Below are 21,882 nucleotides of genomic sequence, written 5' to 3'. Positions count from 1 at the left end.
AAAAATAAAACTCCTGGGTTGAGATAAGAGCAGTTTAATAACTAAAGTACAATAAAATATAATACTAACTAATAATAATTAAAAAATAATAATACTAGTAATAAAAACTAACCTAACAAAAAAAGAGAGAAGTAAAACCCAAGAAAAGACAAGTGATGCACAATGCAATTGCTCACCACCCACTAACCGATGCCTGAGCAGCGATCTGCACCTCCCGGCCAACTCTCCTCCGTTTATATACTGGGCATGACGTTCCATGGTATGGAATACCCCTTTGGCTGGTTGGGGTCAGCTGCCCTGGCTATGCTCCCTCCCAGCTTCTTGTACACCTGCTTGCTGGCAGAGCATGGGAAACTGAAAAATCCTTGACTTAAGATAAGCGCTACTTAGCAACAACTAAAACCATCAGCGTGTTATCAACATCATTCTCACACTAAATCCAAAACCCAGCACTGTACCAGCTACTAAGAAGAGAATTAACTCTGTCCCAGCCGAAACCAGGACACATCCCCACATTGCCTAACCTATTGCAGGGCAGCTGCTCAACTTAATGGCCAAATACAGGCCTGTGGTGCTCCCTCAGATGCCAAAGCTGCCCAGCACAACTGGAGCGTACAGCTGGCTGGGCAGTGCAGGACCGACAGGACAGCTATCACCATTCAGAGCTGCTACATAACAGACAGCCCAGGGCATCAAGAGCAGATTTGGCATGTGTGAGTGAGAGACTGAATGCCACCACTGCAGTGAGACAAGGTCTGTCCTATGTCTATCCAGTAGATGCAGGCAGTGTATGAACACGAGGCACACCACAGCAGGGTCTCCACTCATGTGCCAACCCTTTCAAATGCTCCTGATTCTTCTTACCCCCCACCCTTTATTCACCGCCTTGGTGATACAATCACGGAATAGGTGAATGATTTTCACAGTGTGCCCGGCTAACAGGATGTCCACAGCAAAGGACATTTTCAACAGCAACTTGTCCTTCTGAAGGAGATTGGCTTCACCTCTACCACAGGCCCTCTGGGCTGCAGAGACACTGCAGACAGCAAAGTCCTCTCCTGCCAGGACTGCACAGTCCAAACCTGTTTCTTTCTGGCATTGGGGAGCACAGGGTTTGACACTGTGTGGGCACCTCGTTTCATCCTTGCATTGCCATCTGCCATCCACTCCAGCATGTCTCTGCTCTGAAGGAAACTCTTTGCTTGCACAGGATCTTGGGTGCAAGACCTGTGATAAGTCTGAGGTTGGCGCTGGTGGCACCAAGCTGAGGGGCTGCAGCCCAAAGGTGCACCAATGGCCTCAGCATGGAGCACAGAGAGGAGGAGCTGGAGCCCCGTGTGCTGTCACAGAGCTGTGAAATTGATGTAATGCCTGCTGAGGTGTGGTGGGACAGGTGAGAAACCTTGAGGTGCTGTGATGGAGGGATACAGGCTCTTGAGAAAAGACAGGTGGGGAAGATCAGGAGGGGGATGCCCTCAGTGTGAGGGAGCTGCCTGCATGTGTGGAAGTCCTCCATGGGACAGGCAGCAGATTGGGTGAGCTCTTGTGGGTGAGGGTCACAGGAGAGACCAGTTAGGGAGACATCCTGGTAGGGAATAAAGACCTGGAGTCAGGTGAGGAAGAGGACAAAGTCTTATGTGAGCAATTTGAGGAAGTCCAGTTCCATGACCCCACATCACCCTTGGGGCCTTTAATTGCCCTGACCTCATGGGAAGGGGAAACTGCAGGGTGCAACCAGTGCCAGAGGTGCCCACCAGGATGTGGTACTTGCAAACAGGGAGAAGTGGATCGGGGATGTGAAATCCAGTGTCAGCGTGACCTGAGTTACGCTGTGGGCGTACTGGTGTCCAGCCACAGCCATGGGCACAGCCAGGCCTGGCCATGGACCTTGCTGACTCTGACTCGCAGACTGACTTCCCAGCTTGATCCTTTATGGGTGCACGATGGCACAACACCCTGTGCCTCCAAGTGCCAGACTCCGGCTGATACACAAAGGCCCAGCACAGCCATGTCACTGCAGTGCTTGTACAGCCGGGCCCTGGAGGCGCTCCCCATGCCAGGGCCAAAGGTGGGCAGCTGGAGGGGAGTCCCTTGAATGCTTTCAAACAATCAAGTTTTGTAGCAAAATTAACTTGAATGATACCTGCGAAATTCAGCTGTTTGCAGACTGAAAAAGCAGTAATGACCTCCTTTCTCCTTCTTCTTCCTTTCATCCCATCACCTGGTCAGTTTTCAGAGGAGAGCAAATTAAAGGTGGTGATGCTTCTGGGTGCCAATGCCTGAAAGCAGGGAGGTGAGGCAACAGGTGCAAAAGGATCAAAAAGTTTTGCTAGTTCAAAGCTGTTCTCTTCAGATCCTCTCTCTGAAGCCTTCAATCTGCAGCAGAGAACCTCTCTTTCAGCAATTGAGATTCCACAAGTTTGAGGCTTTCCTTTCATTCTCTTGATGCACAAAACCACTGCATGGCTCAGGAGCTGTGCCAGGGCATGGAAAGGAGAAGCATGCCTCTCTGCACCTGCTGTGGGTTAACCCCAGTGGGCAGCTCAGCCCCACTGCCATGCTCTAATCCCAGTAGGCAGCTACGCACCACACAGCTGCTCGCTCATTCCCCATGGTGGGATGGGGGAGAGAATTGCAAGGGTGAAAGTGAGAAAACTTGTGGGTTGAGGTAAAGACAGTTTAATAGGTAAAGCAAAAGCTGTGTGTGTAAGCAAAGCAAAATGAGGAATTCAATCACTACTTTCCATCGGCAGGCAGGTGTTTAGCCATTTCCAGGAAAGCAGGGCTTCATCGTCTGTAATGGTTACTTGGGAAGGCGAACAGTGTAACCTTGAAAATACCCTCTCCCTCCACGTTGTTCTTCTTTCTTGTTTTTATTGCTGAGCATGACGTGATATGGTATGGGATATCCCTTAGGTCAGTTGGGGTCAGCTGTGCCGGCTGTGTCCCCTCCCAACTTCTTGCACATCCCCAGCCTACTCACTGGTGGGGCAGAGTGAGAAACAGAAAAGGCTTTATGCTGTGAAAGCACAGTTCAGCAATCGCTAAAACATCGTTGTGTTATCAAGGCTGTTTTCATCACAAATCCAACACCTAGGACCATACGGGCTGCTATGATTAAATTAATTCTATCCCAACCCACACCAGTACAGGAGCAAAAGGGGAGGTGTTCCCAATAGCTGTCTTCAGGGAGCTGGTCAAATGCCTTGTCTCTGATCCTGTAACAGGGGCTTAGATGCCTGGCTCCTGATTAGAGTCTTTTCGTGAATACCATCACTTATGGAGCAACCTGGTCTGACCTCAGAGCTGGCCTTGCTTTGAGCTGCACAATGGACTAGAGATCTCTTGAGCTGCTTTCCCCTCTGATTTTTCCCATGAGCCTATGATAGAGATACCCCCCCTTCAGCTGAATCCCTTCTTCCAGGGCATACTGCAAGGCTGCTGGAAGTGTGGGTGGGAAAGGGAGTGCTGGGGGTCTCCTGCCTGACCTCCTGCCCCAAGGGTAACTACCACCAATCCCGTGGTCAGGTTGGTGGCACTTTTTGGAGCTGAGACCTGAAAACCTCCCAGGATGGGGATCACAGAGACACTCTGGGGTTCCTGCTGCAGTGCAGCACCACACTCCTAGTTATTTTTTACTTTTCCTGTTGCCCAGGGTGAAGCTCCCAAGAGGCAGTTTGGGGCTCTTGCCTGTGCCATAGCATTTCTCACGGCAGAAGAGATGGGTTTTGCCATCATCTCTCCAGGTAGGTGTAGGATGCTCTTGGGTTTTCCTCAGCATCCCCTTCAGCAGGCTAAAGAGGCTCAGTTCCCTCACCACCTCCACACAGCTCATGTTAATTAGGCCCCTAACAGCATCATTGTTTCCCTTGTCTGGGTCCTCTCCAGCTTCTGCCCATTCCTCCAGAACTGGGAGACCACTGGCTTGCATGGCATCCATTGTCATGCCCAGGCCCTTCGGCTCAGGGCCACTCCTCACCCAGTCAGGTCGCAGCCCACACTGCTGCCCAGGGTTATTCTGTCCCTGGTGCAGAGCTTGTCCCTTCTCCTTGTTGATCTTTGGGAGGGGTTTTGGGTTTTTTTTGCCAAATCCCCAAGTGTGTCCAGGTCCCTCTGGACTGGAGCTCTGTTGTGCCAGCGGTTTGGGCATGTTTGCAGGCGCCTCACCCTCATTTGTGTTTCTACCAGGATAACAGCGTGAGGAATTGCAGGACACCACAGGTAAAGAAAAAGCAGTACTTGTTTCGTGGAATTGCTGCCCAAGGTAGAAAGCATCACAAAACCCACATCAGAAACAACAAAGGAGGGCACAAAACCAGCAGAGGGTGGCCAATGGGGAAGGGTTAACAGGGTAGGCTGTTCTTTTTGGAGAGTAGGAGGATGGTAAAAAAGATGAACTTGAGAGGAGGGAAAGAGGCAACCAGGATATGACAGGTGAAGCAAAGGATGGGATCAGGGCTGCCTGAGGGTACCCGTGAAGCAGCCTTGTACCAGACGGGAATGACTTCCACAGTCAGGGAGACCCTGAGTGCATTCCTTAACAGACCCTGAGTGCATTCCTTAACATTGCCAACATGAAGGAGAAGGAAAAACAGCATTGTTCAGGCTGGAAGAGAACTTGGGTGGTGTCCCTCCTGCCTGTCTATATCCTTTGGGATGGCAGCCCTGCCTGTCAGTGTATCAGCTCCTCCCCTCGGTTTGGTGTCACCTGCAAACTCTATCAGAAGCCATTCTTTCATCTCCTCCAGACCAGTAAACCCTTGTGAAAGGGGCAGGTTGCAGGACAGACTCCTGCAGGACTCTGCAGTGAGAGGCCTTCAGGCAGAGTATCACCCATTCCCCACGTCCCTTGGAGCCCGAACATGCAATCAGTTCCTAATCCATCTACTTATCCACCCAGACAGACCATAATACCATAACATGGATAAAAGAATATAGTGGGGCATAGTGTTAAAAACCGTGCTTAAATCCAGGTAAACGACATCCACTGCTCTCTCCTCACCCAGAAATGCAATCCTTTCATCTCAGAAAGCAGTGCGGATGGTCAGGCATGCTCTACCGGAGTAAATCCAGTCACCTTCTCTTTCAGAAACCCAGAAATGGGATCCAAGAGGACACACTCGGGGACACACGCGGGGACACACTCCTCAACCAAAAAGAGGGTGAACAGCCTTTAGTTCCCCGGCTCACCCTTGGGGCCTTTTTGAAAGATGCATGCAATGTTTGCTTTTTGCAAGTCCTCAGGGAGTTGCCCTGATGACCTGTCCAAAGTGACACCGAGCAGTGTCGCTGTGACTTTCTGCCTGCTCTCTCAGCACCCTTGGATGGAGTGCCCATGGACCGGTAAGGGTTGAGTTTGCTCAAGTGACCCCTGACTTGACCCCCACCCACTGTTGGTTGATCTCCATGGGTTCTGCCTCAAGGCACAAAGGCCTGGGAGACCTTGCTGAGGAAGACTGAGCCAAAAGCAACACATTCTCTCTCAGACCTCTTTACACCTGCTCTTGCTAAACTCTGCAGTGGCCCCACATAGTCATTCTTTCCTCTTTAACTGTACGTTCAGTAGCAACAGCTCATCTTGGTGCCATTGAATTCCCTTAGGAGAGCCAACTGCAAGGACCACTGCTGGTGCTGCATGGTCAATCCATATGGACCACTGCTGTACTTGCAGGAGGTTGTCCTTAGAGACCAGCTGTAGTGAGCTCTGCTGCCTATCAGTACTCCTGCTCATGAGATCCCTCCTGAAGGTCCCCAGGACAGGCCAAAGTCTGCCCCTCTGAGGTCCCAAGAGCCCATATATGCGATGGCTTTTCTTCATAGCAGAGACGTGCTTGGAGTGTACGGTAGATGGCAATGGAAACGGTGATATGGGATGTAGATGTAGATGATGAGGTGGATGACGTGAGGTGCCCACAGAGTGAGCAAGGCCTGCTCTCACCAGTGCCGGAGATAAGCAGGGCTGGGCTGCGCAGCCCTGACAGGAGACCAGGAGACATTAGAGTCAGTGCAGATGTAGGAAGTACAGCTGATGGAGAGAAAGAGAGAGAGACTTCGCCCTCCCTATGGCACATGCCTCAATTTGGTCAGGTGAATACCTCTGTGGGCTGCCCTGAACCTACCGATCATGGACAGGATTCTTCAGACTAAATGTCAGCATCTGCTGTCATTTCAGTTGGCTAAAGGAATTCCCCAATGGCCTCCAAGATCATGCCCCCAGACACCACCCTGTCCCTCACAATTGCTCCATTACAGCTTGCAGTCACCTGCACGTGCCTTGGACCATCTGTGGCACCTCAAATGGCACCGGGTGTTTCCACCGGAGCGACCCCCTCCTGGCCTCCATCTCCATTAGTTGTCTAAGCATGGCAGCTTAGACAAAGAGCTCACACGGATTTTGTCCACGCTGAGCTGAGGCAAGAGGAATCCCACCTCCTGTGGGTCTGTGGGGGGCACGGGGGAAGCTGAATCCCCCTCCAGCTTCAGGGTTACTGATGAGAGCCCAGATGCCTGCACTGACTCAGCTGAATCCCTGCCCCACACAGGTGAAAATGATCCCCTGCCTGTCACTGCCGCCCTGTCCTGCCTGACAATGGGACAGGAACAGAAGTTTCCAAGGGGAACGCTGAAACCTCCCACAGACCCGCACGCTCTGGCAGAGCCATTCCCACTGCAGGAATCGGTCTGTTCAGTGTTCAGAGAGGGACTTGTCAGTGATTACTTCAGAGTGCTTCAAATTGTTTTCCCCATGCAGGACCCTGCTGCCTTTCAGGAGCTGTCAGCTCTGGAGACCAGCGACATCTCCAGGGAGTGGGGGGGTGCAGAGAAAGTGCTGCCTTGGGCTGGTCCTCTGCTGCTGAGCTGGGCCGGGCTCCTGGGACCAAGGGAGCTCATGGCAAGCGGGCAGCGCTGCAGAGAGACAGCTCTGCCCAGGAGCAGCTCTCTGCAGAGCACAGCAGGGCGGAGAGCACTGCCTGCAGGCACCGAGGGGAGACGAGCAAGGCAGAGAGAGGTTAAAGACAGCCAAGAGTGGGAAACTGCGTAGACTTCACTGGAGAAGCAATCTTTGCAGCCCTTAACACAGTAAGTCTTGGGCTGCAGGGCCCATCCTGGAGGGATGTCCTAGAACTGGCACATCCCATGGCTGGCATGGAGGAGAAGGATGTGCTGCAGATCAGGGCTTTCCTGCTGCACCATCAGAGGGACAGAACATAACGGCTGCCTTCTCCCAGGGACGGCTGCAGGAGTGTGAAGCCGGGTTTGCAGCCAGGGGTGCCCAGGGCTGTCCTTCAGAGCAGGGTCCCTGCACCCCAGGGGGCTGTGTGCCGGGGCAGGGACTCTGCTGCCTGCCAGGGTCAGCACTCAGCCTGCCTGGGGAGCTCCCCATGGCTCTGCAGGGAGAAGCTGTGGGTGGAAGGAGCAACCATTGGCAAGGCAGGTCAGAATCCTCCTGCTGTCAACGCGGTGCTGTGCGAGTCAGGGCTGCTCACAGCTCCAGATCACCCCCAGGACATTTGCAGAGGGTCCTTTCGAGGAACAGCATCGAGGCAGCATTTACCTGAAAGGGAAGGAGTCTGTGCTTTGAGTTTTCTCCTCGTGGTTGGCTGGGTGGGCAGTGGGAGATGGGAATTTCTTCCTCCTTTGTGGAGAAGGCATGGAGACCCCAGTTCTCGTTAGTACTTGTCTGAGCTGCTCCTTAGCTGCTGCAGACACAGAGATGCCCCTGGGCAGTGCCCGGCTGCCAGGAGGGGTCTGCAGGGCAGAGCTGAGCACACAGCGGGTGGATGGGGTCTGTGAGCGATTGCATGGAAGAGACATGGGGACAGAGCAACAGCTCCCAGCAGGGACAGCTCCCGGCAGAAGAGACAGAGACTTGGGCAGGGAGTGAGCAGGAGCTGCTCCCAGAAACGCCATGGGAGGGGCGAGTCAGGCACCTTCCTGCTATCCCCTGCACTGCAGACGCTTCTCTGGAGCAAACCCCCTGGTCTCCTCTCCCACCCAGCAGACCCTATTCCCCCAAGCCCATGGGATCCAGGCCATGAGTCACATCCTCAGCAGCTGGACCTCCAGTCTAGGAGAAAGTGCATGTGTCCTACAATTGATACACAACAAACCAGACCAAAGCGACTGCCCTACAGTGTCACTGTCTGTGAGGTGGAGAGCACAGCAGGGTAAGGAGAAGGCTTCACAGCATGCCCTTCTGCCTTTCTCTTCCTCCTCCATTTTTTTGGAGCATCGCAGTTTTCTTCCCTGTTTCCCCACCTTTCCGTGGTGCTCTTGCTCTCTGGGGTTTGGGTGAGAGTGCGGGTCAGCTTCTGTTCTGACACCAACTCTGAGGTCCCGCCCTGGAGGTGTCTTCATGGGAACTAGGTGCCCAAGCTGTGAGGCACCATGTCATTCAGTTGGTAGGGTTGAGAAATTACCTGAAACATTCCTCATTCAGCTCCGGGAGGGGGATTGCTATGAGAAATGGTGTGGGTTTTCCTCTAACAAATCTCCCCTTCTTGTCATTGTGTTTTTCCTTCTTGGACAGGTCCCCATGCCCAAAGGGAACAAATGTCCAACAGCAGCTCCGTCACCCAGTTCCTCCTCCTGGCATTCACAGGCAAGCGGAGCTGCAGCTCTTGCTCTTCTGGCTCTTCCTGGGCATCTACCTGGCTGCTCCTCTGGGCAACGGCCTCATCATCACCGCGTAGCCTGCGACCACCGCCTCCACACCCCCATGTACTTCTTCCTCCTCAACCTCTCCCTCCTCGACCTGGGCTCCATTTCAACTCTGTCCCAAAGCCATGGCCAATCCCTCTGGACACCAGAGCCATCTCCTATGAGGATGTGCTGCCCAAGTCTTTCTGTTTGTCTTTCTTGGTTCAGCAGAGTTTACTTGCTCACCGTCATGGCCTATCGACCGCTACTTTGCCATCTGCAAACCCCTGCACTACGGGACCCTCCTGGGCAGACAGCTGTGTCTCACATGGCAGCAGCTGCCTGGGGCAGTGGGTTTCTCTATGTCTGCTGCACACAGCCAATACATTTTCACTACCACTCTGCCAGGGCAATGCCTGAACCAGTTTCTTCTGTGAAATCGCCCAGATCCTCAAGCTCTCCTGCTCAGATGCCTACCTCAGGGAAGTTGGCTTCTTGTGGTTAGTGCTTTGTTGTATTTTGGGTGTTTTGTGTTCATTCGTGCTGTCCTATGTGCAGATCTTCAGGGCCGTGCTGAGGATCCCCTCTGAGCAGGGACGGCACAAAGCCTTTTCCACGTGCCTCCCTCACCTGGCCGTGGTCTCCCTGTTTATCAGCACTGCATTTTGCCTACCTGAAGCCCCCCTCCATCTCCTCCCCATCCCTGGACCTGGTGGTGGCGTTCTGTATCGGTGGTGCCTCCAGCAGTGAACCCCCTCATCTACAGCATGAGGAACCGGAGCTCAAGGATCGTGTGGAAACTGATGACGGATGTTTTTAAAGCAGCAATAAACTGCTTGTCTTCTTTGCATATCACTTACAATGTAACTCACTGTGGCCACCAGCCTGTCCTTTGGTAGTTGGTTTGTTCTGTTTGTTTGGTTTTTAGCTTTCAGTTGCAATAATTGTTGTCACAAGAAATGTTCAGTATTCATACCATTCCTAATTCAGTATCTGCTGTCTTGTGTGACCCAGAGACTGCGTAATGACAGGCCATGCTCTCTGTGTTTTAAAACTAAATACAGGATCCTCCAGTGACTTGTTGTCCGAGGATCCTTTCTCCGAGACCTTCTCTGAGCTGCAAGGGCATGCCTGTGGGCAGAGGTGGAGGGGAAAAGAGTGCCAGCACAGCAACGCCTGCCAGGGAGCACCGCACTTGGTCTTCCCGAGCTGCTCCTTTCCACCCCCACTCTTCTTCTGAGCCTTTGTGTGGCTGTACGGCATGAGAGCACTGGCAGCTTGGTCATAGTCCTGCTGTGCGGCAGTCCTGTGCCAGCAGGCAGGGACAAGCAACGGGCACTTCTGTGACAGAGCTGACGTTCGTAACAGCATTTCCATCATGAAAGGGGTTCTCCTAAGGGCAGTGCCTGAAGGCTTGGGTCTGCTTCTAACGGTTCTCTCAAGAAGATGCCCAGGAAAATGCAGTGGAGAGAAAACACCAGTGAAGACCTAAAGGGTGTGAGTGTGCATGGTGGGGGCACATGGCAGTGTCCTCGCACAGCCAGGCTTCCTGGGAGAGACATGAAGGACCGGCAGAGCAGGGTCTGGTCTGTGCCCGTGTTCGCTGGGCACCGGGGAAGCTGCCCCACAGCAATCGTCACCAAACAGACAATAACAACCACCATTTCCAGCACTGGCCTCTCACCTCAGCTTGGAGGTTGGTTGTCCCTCCGCGGAGGGACACCAAAACGAGGTCAGAAGTCCATGTTTGCATTGTGCCTATGAGACATAAGCATGCACAGCAACCCGAGTGAGAAGAAATGCCATCAGCTCTTCCTAGGAGAGTGTGGTGGGCTGACCTTGGCTGGACGCCAGGTGCCCACCAAGCCACTCTATCACTCCCCCTCCTCAGCTGGACAGGGGGATAAAAATACGACAAGAGGTTTGTGGGTTGAGATAAGGACAGGGAGATCACTCAGCAATTACCGTCACAGGCAAAACAGACTCGACTTGGGGAAATTCATTTCATTTATTATCAGTCAAGTCAGAGTAGGATAATGAGAAATAAGAACAAGTCTAAAAAACACCTTCCCCCCACCCTTCCCTTCTCCTGGCTCAACTTCACTCCCCATTTCTCTACCTCCTCCCCCTGAGTGGTGCAGGGGAACAGGGAATCGGAGTTGCGGACAGATCATCACATGTTGTCTCTGCTGCTCCTTCCTCCTCACACTCTTCCCCTGCTCCAGCGTGGGGTCCCTCCCACGGGAGACAGTCCTCCATGAACTTCTGCAATGTGGGTCCTTCCCACGGGCTGCAGTTCTTCACAAACTGCTCCACTGTGGACCTCCATGGGCTGCAGGGGGACAGCCTGCCTGACCATGGTCTTCACCATGGGCTGCAGGAGAATCTCTGCTCCAGCACCTGCAGCACCTCCTCCCCCTCCTTCTTCACTGACCTTGGTGTCTGCAGAGTTGTTCCTCTCACATCTTCTCCCTCCTGTCTTCCAACTGCTGTTGCACAGCAGTATTTTCCCCTTCTTAAATATGTTATCACGGAGGCGCTACCACCGTCGCTGATGGGCTCAGCCTTGGCCAGCAGCGGGTCTGTCTTGGACGTGGCTGACATCATTGGCTCTATCGGACATAAGGGAAGCTTCTGGCAGGTTCTCACAGAAGCCACCCCTGTAGCCCTCCCGCTTCCAAAACCTTGCCACGCAAACCCAATGCAAAGGGAGACCAGAAGCCCCCGAGCTGTATGACAGGAGCACTGCCAGGACATTGAGGGAAGGGATTCTCCAGGTTACTGCATCCCAATTTCAGATCCCAATACAGGAAAGATATTGGCAAAGATATTGCAGGTTAGCAAAGGGCCCCCAAGAAGGTCAGCGCTTTGCCTGTGAGGAGAGGTTGAGGGAGCTGGGCTGGTCCTGCCTGGAGAGGGAAGTTCTTGGGGGGAACATGCAGAAGCATTACACTGTTCCCAGGACGTCTGAGTCAGGCTCATGTCCATGGTACAAGACACAAGGACAAGAGGCAATGGGCTGAAACAAGAGAGACAGGCCACATCTAGGGAGAATGTTTTCCAACATGAAGATAGTCAAACGCTGGGAGCTGTTTCCCAGGGAGTGAGCACCGGCTCTATCCCAGAAAGTGACCAAGACGTGTTTGGATAAAGCCCTGAGTAATCTGGTCTGACCCTTCTTGGAGCAGGAGGTTGGTCAAGACACCTCCCAAGGTGCCTTGCAGCCTGAATGATGCTGACCTTCCTTCCCCTTCATGTTTTCAAATTAGGGAAAGCTCTAAGGTGCTCTCTGACCACAGAAGTCATTCACATCAGGTGCAGGGCTGCTTCACAGGTGCCCCCAAACAGCCCTGACCACATCCTTTGCTTCACTTTTCAGTTCCATTTTCCCTCTCCCCCAATACCACAAGTTCCTCTCTTTCGCTATCCTAACACCCTCCAAAAAGAACAGCCTGCCCTGTTACTCCTTTCCCCAGTGGCCATGCATTTCTTCTTTCGTACAATCTTTTGGTATTTCTGAGATGGTTACTGTGGTATTTTCCACCTTGGGTAGCAACTCTGTTAAGCACATCATTCCCATTACCTGGAGCGTCCTGCAAGTCCCCATGTTCTTCTCTTGTTTGAGACACTGGCCCACAAAGCTTAAACACTGCCACGTTGGATTTTCAGTCCAGTGGGGCCTTGACACACTTGTGGATTTGGCCAGCAGAAACCTCCACAAGTTTGACAAGGCCGAGGGGGCAAGGTCTGCGCTGGGGGCAGAATAACCTCGTGCACCAGGACAGGCTGGGACCTGAGTGGCTGAGGAGTGCCCTGGGGAGAAGGGCGTGGGAGTTAGGATGGATGCCACATGAGCCAGTGGCTTTGCCGTTTGGAAAGGAGGATGCAGAAACTGGAGAAGGGGCAGAGGAAGTCGGTCATGAGGGGTCAGGGGCCTGAAGCACCTGAGCTGGGTGGAGAAGTGGAGGCAAGTGGGCCTCTTCAGTCTGCGGAAGGGGAGGCACAGGGCAGTCCAAAAGCAGGTGACACCTTCCTGGAGCGATGATGATGGAGTCACACTCTTCTGCAGTGGCAGATGGCATGGCAGAGGCAACAGCCACAAGGTGCCTCCGGGGAGCTTCCCACTGGGCCTGAGGAAAAACTGAGTAGGTGGGTGGTGCTGCAGGGCAGCAGGACACCCAGGGACTCTCTGTAATCTCCCTCTGTGGAAGTTTTCAGCGTTCAGCTTCACAAACTCACAGCCAGCCTGACCCTGGACTTGGGATACCCTCCCCTTTGGTGGCAGGCTGGACCAGAGACCCCCAGCATTCCCTTTCCCAGCAAGCCTTCCATGAACCTGTGCCTTGCAGTGTGCCCCAGGAGAAAGGATTCAGCTGGAAGCGAGGGACTCTACAGCGGAGGTTCATGGGACAGTTCAGGGTGGCATTGCCCTGTGCTCAGGAGGTCTCTAGCCCTACCTTTGGTTCCAAGCAGGGCCAGCTCAGAGATCTGAGCAGGCGGCTCAATAAAAGTCAGCGTTCCTGTATGCAGTCTGCACACAACAGCCCGGCATCGAAGCCACCGTTACGGAAATGGAGACGAGGCCTTTGACCGGCTCCTTGAACCCAGGAATCGCTATGCCATGCCTCCTGAGGTTCCTGGGAAGACCTAAGCTTTTGGTGCAGAGAAGTGTGATTCCTCTTGACGCATCCTGGCCAATCTCCTGGCCCGTGGATGCTTTAGGCTGTGAAGAGAATCAAAACCAACTTTAGGACTAGGTGAGCTTCATTTTACACGCTGAAATGCAGGGCAGATGAAGGGAGCTCTGAGCTTCCAGGATCCCTGCCGCACAGTTAGGACTTCAAAGAATGGGAATGCGGGTAACGGTGCTGTGTCAGCGTACACCACAGCCACATTTTGCCTGCCTTTGTGTCTTTTTACGGATCTGGGATCTGTCCCTTGGCCCTCTTTGGCTAAAACTGAAACAACCCTCTATTCCACCTCCCGTCCTGATGAAAATTGTGAGAAACAGACGCAGCAGAGACGAATTAAGGGCATTTCTGTGTAAGAGGTGAAATCTTTCAATGGTAACGAAGAGTTAGCAGTGAGAGAAAAAGCACTGTGCTAAGAATTGCACGCCAGAGGCTAAGCACTGAAACTTAGAGCTATTTTGTCAACTAAGAAGAACTGTTGGGAAGGAAATGAAAGAGCCTTAGTTCACCATCACGAAGAAGAAGGAGTTCCCTTACACCACTGTCTTGTGACTGCTGTTAGTGATGGTAGCACTAATTCCAAAACATCCTTGAGAGCTTCTTTATTCTTCCTCAGCTCCAAAGCTCAGCTTGCTCAGACCTTGAAAGGACGACCTCAAATCTCGGTGACCCAAAACTCTCCAGCCTTCTCTCAGCCATGCTCTTTTACCCCAGGACACTTCTCCCCATCACTTCAGCACGCTGCCTGGTCTCTATTTTTTTAGCTGGGCGAAGTCAGGCTACTCCCTTGCAAAGCCTTCCCTTCAAAGTCTTCTCTACTTGCTAATCCCCTCGTATCACCTCATGCTTTGCACAGCTCCATCCTCGCTCTGCAGAGCTCCACTGGATGGGCAGTTTTCCTGTTTCTTTCACACCATTTCACCTTCACAGCCTTTTTGGATCGTGTGCATACCAAACACACTCTGAAGCAACAACATTTATCCCCTACAGCTTCACCCGTTTCCAATTGCAGGCTGTGACGTATCCCCTCTGGGAGCAGGCATTGTGCAAAGATGCTCCAGATTTGGAAAGCCCGCTTCAATGCTGCACCTTCATTTGGGTTAAAAAAACGAAAAATGACACAAAAACAACAGAAAACAAAACAAAACAAAAAGCTGGGCTAGTTTTTCAAAAGACAGTTTCAAAGAAGTTTCAAGGTGGCAAAACAGATTAAACATAAAAAGAGATTGAATCTATAATGCTGAGAGCCAATTTACAAAAGTGAGAGGAAAAATAGGTGAAGCTGTGTCATCTGGACTCACGAATTCTCTGTGAGAAAGCGAAAGTCCCACAGCCTATGGGATGTTTTATTAGTTGGTCCTAGGAGAAGTTTCGGGTTTTGGGCCTCTTGGCTCGAGCCTGCTGCACTCACATTTCCAGCAAAGAGAAGTTCCAGTTGAGACATCAAACTTTTGCCATCCTGCCTGGAGATCCGGGACAGTTGTGTCACACAACAGCCAGGGTCAGAGGGGAAGATGGAGGCAGTGTGACTTGAAAGGGTTTGGGCTCCATGGAAGCTCCAATCCTGAGCAGGCAGGACAACAGCGGGCTGCCGTTCGACATAAGTTACCTGACACGGCTGTGAGTTCAGACCTCGTTGGCAGAGTTTCTCACACAGCTCGCTGAGGAGGGCAGGGTGGCAGGGGAGGGGAGCAACGCTTCAGTTCCCAGGTCCCAGGAAAGCGCCCAAACCATCCTTCCCTTGGGCTCTGGCATCCCGCTTCCTGAGATGCAAAGCTGGTGGTGTGATTTTCCAAGGCATATCAGTATCTACCAAAAAAAAGCATTTCTCTGCTTACATATAAATATCTGCCAAAAAAAGCATTTCTCTGCTTACATATAATATCTGCAACGTAGCAATCTACATCTGTGGCAGCCGCTCTGGGCAATGGCAAGTGAACCAGTATTTGCCATAGAAGGCATGATAGCCCATCCCCAAGGACACATCCAAAGCAGTTCAGATGAAGGGTGGTCTTGCGAAAGTCGCCCTTTGTGTCCCCGGGTGGCATGGACACTGCTGGTTTCCCTCTCCAGAGAGTGGCAGAGGCTGGATCCCCTTCTCAGGACAGACTCCTTGCCAGGAAGCCACAGCCATGGGGGTAGCTCGCCTGGTTCTGACTGGCACTTCACTCGGCATCCGTTTTTCTATATTTGGTGCTTTTCTGTGACTGCTCTTTCTGCACAGACAATCAGAAAAAGACAACCGTTCCCTGAGAGATGGTCAAAAAGGCCCTGTTATGGCCAGGAAAGCTCGCCATGAGCTCTGGAGCGAGTGAGGAAGTTTGTAATCACCACCAGGAAGATCCAGGAAGCTGAAGGCCTCTTCTGAAGAGTGAGTGGCCCCGAGCAGCAGTGACTGGCTGTGTGTAGGTGTGGGAGAGAGGGTGGGGATGTCAGTGAGAAAGAAGGGGATGGCTGATGGCTTTAACAAAAGCTTACAACCATGTCTGAGCCCAGAAATGGAAAGCAGTTGATGTCTGTGGGTGGGGAAGAGGAGGAGGATTGTCCTGGGAAGATGGCAGGAAGGCCCTTCCTGTGCGAATCAGCGATGACATTTCCATGCGTGCATGGCTCAGCCTAGGAGATGGGGAATGCCCACTGCTGGGGGTGAATGTGCTCAGTCATGCCCCATGAGCTGACCTTGCTCTCTTTTCCTCCTTCGCTGCCCACACTTGGATGGACCTCAGGGAACATCCATGAGCGTGAAGGATGCACAGACCTCCTGGGCTGAGGTCCCATCGCTGCAGGGGAAGAGGAAGGGGTTATGAGACACACGGGCATGCAGGGAGAGAGCGTGTGTTTGGCAGCGTGTGTGTTAAGGACAGGAAGAAGACGTGAAAGAGCGCGGAGTGGGAGGGTCATGCTGAAGTGAAATAGGTTTTTTGATTTGGAGGCAGCAGAGGAAGGAGGATGTGCTGCTCAGTGCTGGGATACGGAGCTAAAGAGAGAATTCAAATGAGTCTACGGGCTGGGACATCTTTGGTTGAGGAGCATCAGGCTTTGGAAGAAGCTGCACAGGTTATGAGGAACTCACAGCCATGGGCAAATCCTCAGGAAAATGACGGCTTTGTGTTTGAACGACTAGTCAGTGAGGAGGGAGAGTCATCATAAAGCTTGGGACATCACGGGTCACAGTGAGGTGGGGAAGCAGGGGTGGTGGTTCAAACCTGCGAAGAGGCACAGGCATAGCACAGTGTAGGACAGCCTGTGGTGGGGATGGCCCCTTTGTCGAGGCTAGGACCCCCAACACAAACTGAAATCCTCGTCCTTTCGACTGTGGCTGCTGTCTCTTCCCGCTGAGCTCCCCGAGAGGACACCAGGTCCCTACAGCTCCAGCACGTCCTTGCCTCTCTACCCACCCACTCACTCCATAGAGCCTCGGAGGAGTCTCTACTGCTCAAACTCGGCATCGCACACACCCCCCACGTCTCACTGCTCCAAGAGGAGCCCTGAGCATGCCGCGAGGGAAGGATCCCATTCCCACGGGATGGGGGTCAGGGCTTGAACATCCTGCTTGGTGAAATGCGTCAAGGGCTTTCACAGTCGCCTCCACATTTGATTTTCCACCCATAACCAGTGCCTCTCGCCTCCTGCTTCACCAGCCCCCAGGGACGGTCCCTTTTCTGGTCATTCCCTCCATGGCCTTTTCAGTGATGGCCCTCAGTGGGGCCCATTAACGCCCTCAGAAACTTGGAGCTTTGCTCCTGACTTTTACTTCTCTAGAGGCCAGTTCTGTCTTCTTGCAGTAATCTGCAGTTCAGGCACTTGGCACCAGAGGGCTCATGAGCATGCAAAACTCACTGACAAGCCAAGATGCTGGGCATAACTTTCCTTCATTCCTCAGTTCCTCTGTAGTTAATTTGAGAGGTTCCAGAAGTGTGGCCAAAGTGAAAAGTTTTCAATACTGAGTATCAATAAGAAAGAATTTCTTCTGTTTCCACTCCTTGCTGTTTTTCTGCTCACGCATTCAGTGATATCAGCAATCTCCAATTGATATTGATCCTGAGCGTCTCCTAACGGAGTCCGAATACGTAGGGAAGTCAAGACCCTTTCTATCAGACACTCTGTGGGCAGTCTTTGTCCTGCTCACACCCCACCTTTCTCTCATCAGCCACCTGGGACCTACAGCACCTTTGTTCAAATCGGACCTTTCCCCACTGCACTCTGTAGCTGCATGTTTTCAGCCCACTGGCACCAGCTCCCACCTGTTTTACCTGGGGAACAAGCTGCACGCAGACACAGAAGGAGGTTCCTTACTTGCCAAAAAACAAAAGGAAAGGAAGGCGCGTTGCAGTAAAAAATAAAATCCTCTCCTCTGCTATAGATTAAGTCCACCCACCTCTCTCTGAAGTCCACTTTCTACAGTGGAGAGCCTTAGACCAAGAGAAGACACAGTTTTGTGTCAAGCACAGGTCTTAAGAACCCCCAAAGCCCTCCTTGCCCTGGACTTTGTTTGTCCATATTCGCTCACAGCGAGTCACACGCTGAAGTCACGAGCTCCTCGATTCCCAGAGAGAAGCAGAGAGACAAAGGGAACAAAATGCTCTCTTTTTCTTTTTCTGATTCTTAGCCTGATCTGCACTAACCCCAACATATCTGGGTTTACAGGAGCATCTTCAAGGAGGCTCTGCAGCATCTAGACCCACTCCTTTCTCATTCTCCTCCAACGCCGGACAGCTTGGGTGCAATTGTCCAGGCTTCCCTTTCTACTCAAGGGAGAGAAATGAGTTGTCTCAACTGAGATGCTTCGGCCCACCCTGCCTGTCCAGCAGCTCCTGCTCCAGAAAGGCTCCCGTCAGCTCTGGGTCACATTTCCCAGTCCCATGTGGGGGCATCAGCTACCCCGGGTATCCTGGAGGCAGTGGCCACCTCTGCGTGGGCAACTGCATCAACCCTGAAGGAAGGTATTAGGCAGAAGTTGAAACAAATGCAGAAAAGACCCTCGGTGTCATAAGTGTGTAAGTAGTCTTCATTTTCACAACTTGGACGCTGGTCTGTAAATCCTCATTATTGTTTCACAGGCCGTGGACATGGACCAGCAAGCTGATGACACTTTTCCCTCCCTCTAAATACAGATTTATGCATCCAGTCCCTTCTGACTAGTAACATTTGAGTTTGCTCAAGTAGCCCCTGATTTCATTCCTGTCCGTGGTTGGCTGTTTTCCTCGAGAGTCCTGCCTTGAGGCACAAAGGCCTGGGTGACCTAGCTGGTGAGAACGGAGCCAAAGAGCACACAACATATCTCAGACCTATCTATACCTACTCCTACTAAATTTAGGAGTGCTCTCATATTCTCTTTGCTGCTTCTTTAACTGTCCCTGAAGTAGTAACAGTTTGTTATGGTGCCCTTGAATTTACTTTCAAGTTTCAACTGAGTTTTGACAGAGACCATTTCTGTTCTGGAGGATGCTGTCCTTGAACGCAAGCTGTACTGAGCTCTGCCGCCTTTCAAGGCTGCTGACCATGAGATCCCCACTAAAACTCCCCAGAAGAGGCCAAAGTCTGCTCCTCTAATGCCCGACAGCTGCACTCTCCTACTTTCCTTCCTCACTCTCTTTGGGACCTGGGACCCCACTAGTTCAGTGTCACGACAGCCAAGGCTTACACTGACCTTTACATCCCTGACCAGCTCTTCCTTGCTGGCGAGTATCAGATCCAGGTTTGCATTACCCTTGGTGGCCCACCTGTGCTAAGAAGTTCTCCCAAGACACTCCAGAAACCGCCTGGACTCTTTGCATCCTGCTGTGTTCCTCTTCCAGGAAACGCCAGCGTCATTAAAGTCCCCAGGGAGGCCCAGGCTTCTACATCCCGAGACTTCCTTAGGGTGCTTAGAAAAGACTATGCCAACTTCCCCACCCTGACTGTGGGTTCTTCATTTCCCACCACCATGTCACCTTTACTGGCCCCTCCTCTGACCCTCACTCACAAAAGGGCTCACCCACCTTGTCACTTGCCCCACGAAGGAGCTCCATACATCCCAGCAGCTTCTTCACTTTGAGGGAACCCCACTCCTCATCCCTTCCACCGTGTCTCTCCCGAAAGCCGTGGAGCTACCCATCCATGGCAGCACCCCAAGCTCTGTGCCTTCTCCCACCATGCCTCGGCAGTTACTCCATCGATGCAAAAAGCACAGGCTCCAGCTCACCCTGGCTATGCCCTGGCGAAGGGCATCGGTGCACATTTTGGCTGTAGCGCCTCAGGTGTAGCACCAGGCCAAGCTCTGACTCGTCTTAGGGAAACCTGGTACCAAGTGTCCAAGCCCCGGCGTGGGCAAAGGCTTGGCTTCAGAGCAGAGACATGCCAGAGTGGGCGGCAGATGGAAACATAAAGCTGAAATTGGATGCCAAGAGAGGAGCAAAGCCTGCTGTCCCAAGGACGGAGAGGAACAGGGCTGGGAAGGGCAGCCCTGGAAGGAAACAGGACTTTTGTCAGTGGTGGCTCTGCTGCTCCTTGGGCGCCTTCGGCAGAGGTGAAGCTGATCTCTAGGAACAACAAGGTGCTTGCTGACAGGCCCACTGTGAAAATGCTTTCTCTGTTCCTTGACTGTGTTATCCAGGGGGTGTGTAAAAGGCTGGCAGAGAGAAAAAACCAGAAGTTTGAAAGCGTAGGCACACGGGCAGCGACCCCGGCGAGATGTGCTTCCTATTCATGAACTGCCCTCCATCTGCTGGATAGAGAAGGGACAGACCTTGCCACGCTGCAGAGGTGGCAATCAGTTTCTTGCACGAAGGCACCGGAATCTGTCTGCAATGCTGCCTGGGGTGTCTGTCACACACTCGCTCTGAATGGGGATGGCTTTCCGGTACAGGACCATCGCTGTCCCTGCCAACGGCATGAGAGCCTTGGCAAACTCACATCACTCTACAGGCCTGGATTTGTCATTAAGTGGAATAACTGCCCTGAATTTGGGTAGGTAATGTGGGGATGTTCATGACACTGAACATGTCGTGACATGACATGTCATTACAGTCCATGGAGATCTGGTCAACCCAGCTGGTGGAGAAGACAGAGGGAAACTTAGCTCCCCCTCTGGTACATGACTCCATTTCATCAGATGAATCCCTGCGTAGGCTGCCCAAAAGATAACAAACAGAGACGTGGTTCTATCGTCCTCAATGTGGGCATCTGCTGTCATTTCTGCTGGCCGCAGAGATTCCCCACCAGCCTCCAAGAAGATGCCCCCAGATGCTGCCCCTGTCTCTCCGCATGGCTCCACTAGAGCTTGCAGCTAGCTCCACGTGTCTCGGACCACCCCTGGAACTTCAGGTGTCACCAGGTCTTTGCACCTGAACGCCTCAGTCCTGGCCTCCCTCGCCGTTAATTAGCATGGGAGCTGAGAGAAGGAGCTCCCATGCAGGGGTCTACTGTGTGCCCACCTGAACTGAGGCCGGAGGAATCCCACCTCCTGTGGGTTCGTGCTGTGCGTGGGGGGCAGCTGAGTCCACTTCTAGCCCAGCACTACGGACACAGAATGGGGGCTGAATCCCTTCCCTCAGCAATGGTGAATGAGATCATTCCCTGTCCCTGTCTGGGTGTGCTGTCGAAAGAGGGGACAATGGTACGGTGATTCTTGACCTAACTCTTTTTCAGATGGAGAAATGACGCTGCTGGAAGGAAGTGTCTCTCCCCAGCTGAGGGAGGGAACATCAGGGATTCCTTCAGCCTGTTTCACAGCAAGTGGACCCCAGGAATATCTTTGAGGGAGTCCACAGGGAGCTGAGAAAGTGCTGCTTAGGCTGGTCCTCTGCTGCTGAGCTGGGCCGGGCTCCTGGGACACAGGGAGCTCATGGCAAGCGGGCAGCGCTGCCGAGAGACAGCTCTGCCCAGGAGCAGGGCTGGGGCACTGCTGCAGGCACCGCGAGGAGCCCTGTGAGGCTGAGAGAGCTTAAAGGCAGTGGGGAGTGGGAGGATGCTGAGAGCTCACTGGAGGAGAAATCTTCACAGCCCTTTATGTGGTAAATCTCTGGGTGCAGGGCAATGCAGCTTCAGCTCCTGGAGGGATCTCCTAAAACTGGTACATCGGGCAGTTTATGGGATCTGTCAGGAGGACTCTCGCTGTTTCTCCACTGTAGAGGAGGAGGACACGCTCCAGAGCAGGGATTCCCTGCTGCACCATCAGAGGGACAGGGCATGACGGCTGCCTTCTGCTGGGGACGGCTGCAGGGCTGTGAAGCTGGGTGTGCAGCCAGGGGTGCCCAGGGCTGTCCTTCAGAGCAGGGTCCCTGCACCCCAGGGGGCTGCGTGCTGGGGCAGGGACTCTGCCGCCTGCCAGGGTCAGCACTCAGCCTGCCCTGAGAGCTTCGCACGGCGCTGGGGAGAAGCTGTGGGTAGAAGGAGCAACCCCCAGCAGGGCAAGGCAGGGTCCTTCTGCTGTTGAGAGGGCTGCGTGGGGCGCTGCTCACAGCTCCAGATCATGCCCAGCTTATTTCCGAGGGGACTTTTCATGAGGATGTTCAGGCAGGGCTTTCCTCTTGGTTCTGTGATTTCCTGAATTTGTGCTTCCCCTTTTCTC

Source organism: Gymnogyps californianus, unplaced genomic scaffold (assembly GCF_018139145.2).
Source record: "Gymnogyps californianus isolate 813 unplaced genomic scaffold, ASM1813914v2 HiC_scaffold_38, whole genome shotgun sequence".
Lineage (NCBI taxonomy): Eukaryota > Metazoa > Chordata > Aves > Accipitriformes > Cathartidae > Gymnogyps > Gymnogyps californianus.
The sequence above is the reverse complement of the archived record's forward strand: the minus strand, read 5'-3'. Positions refer to the sequence as shown.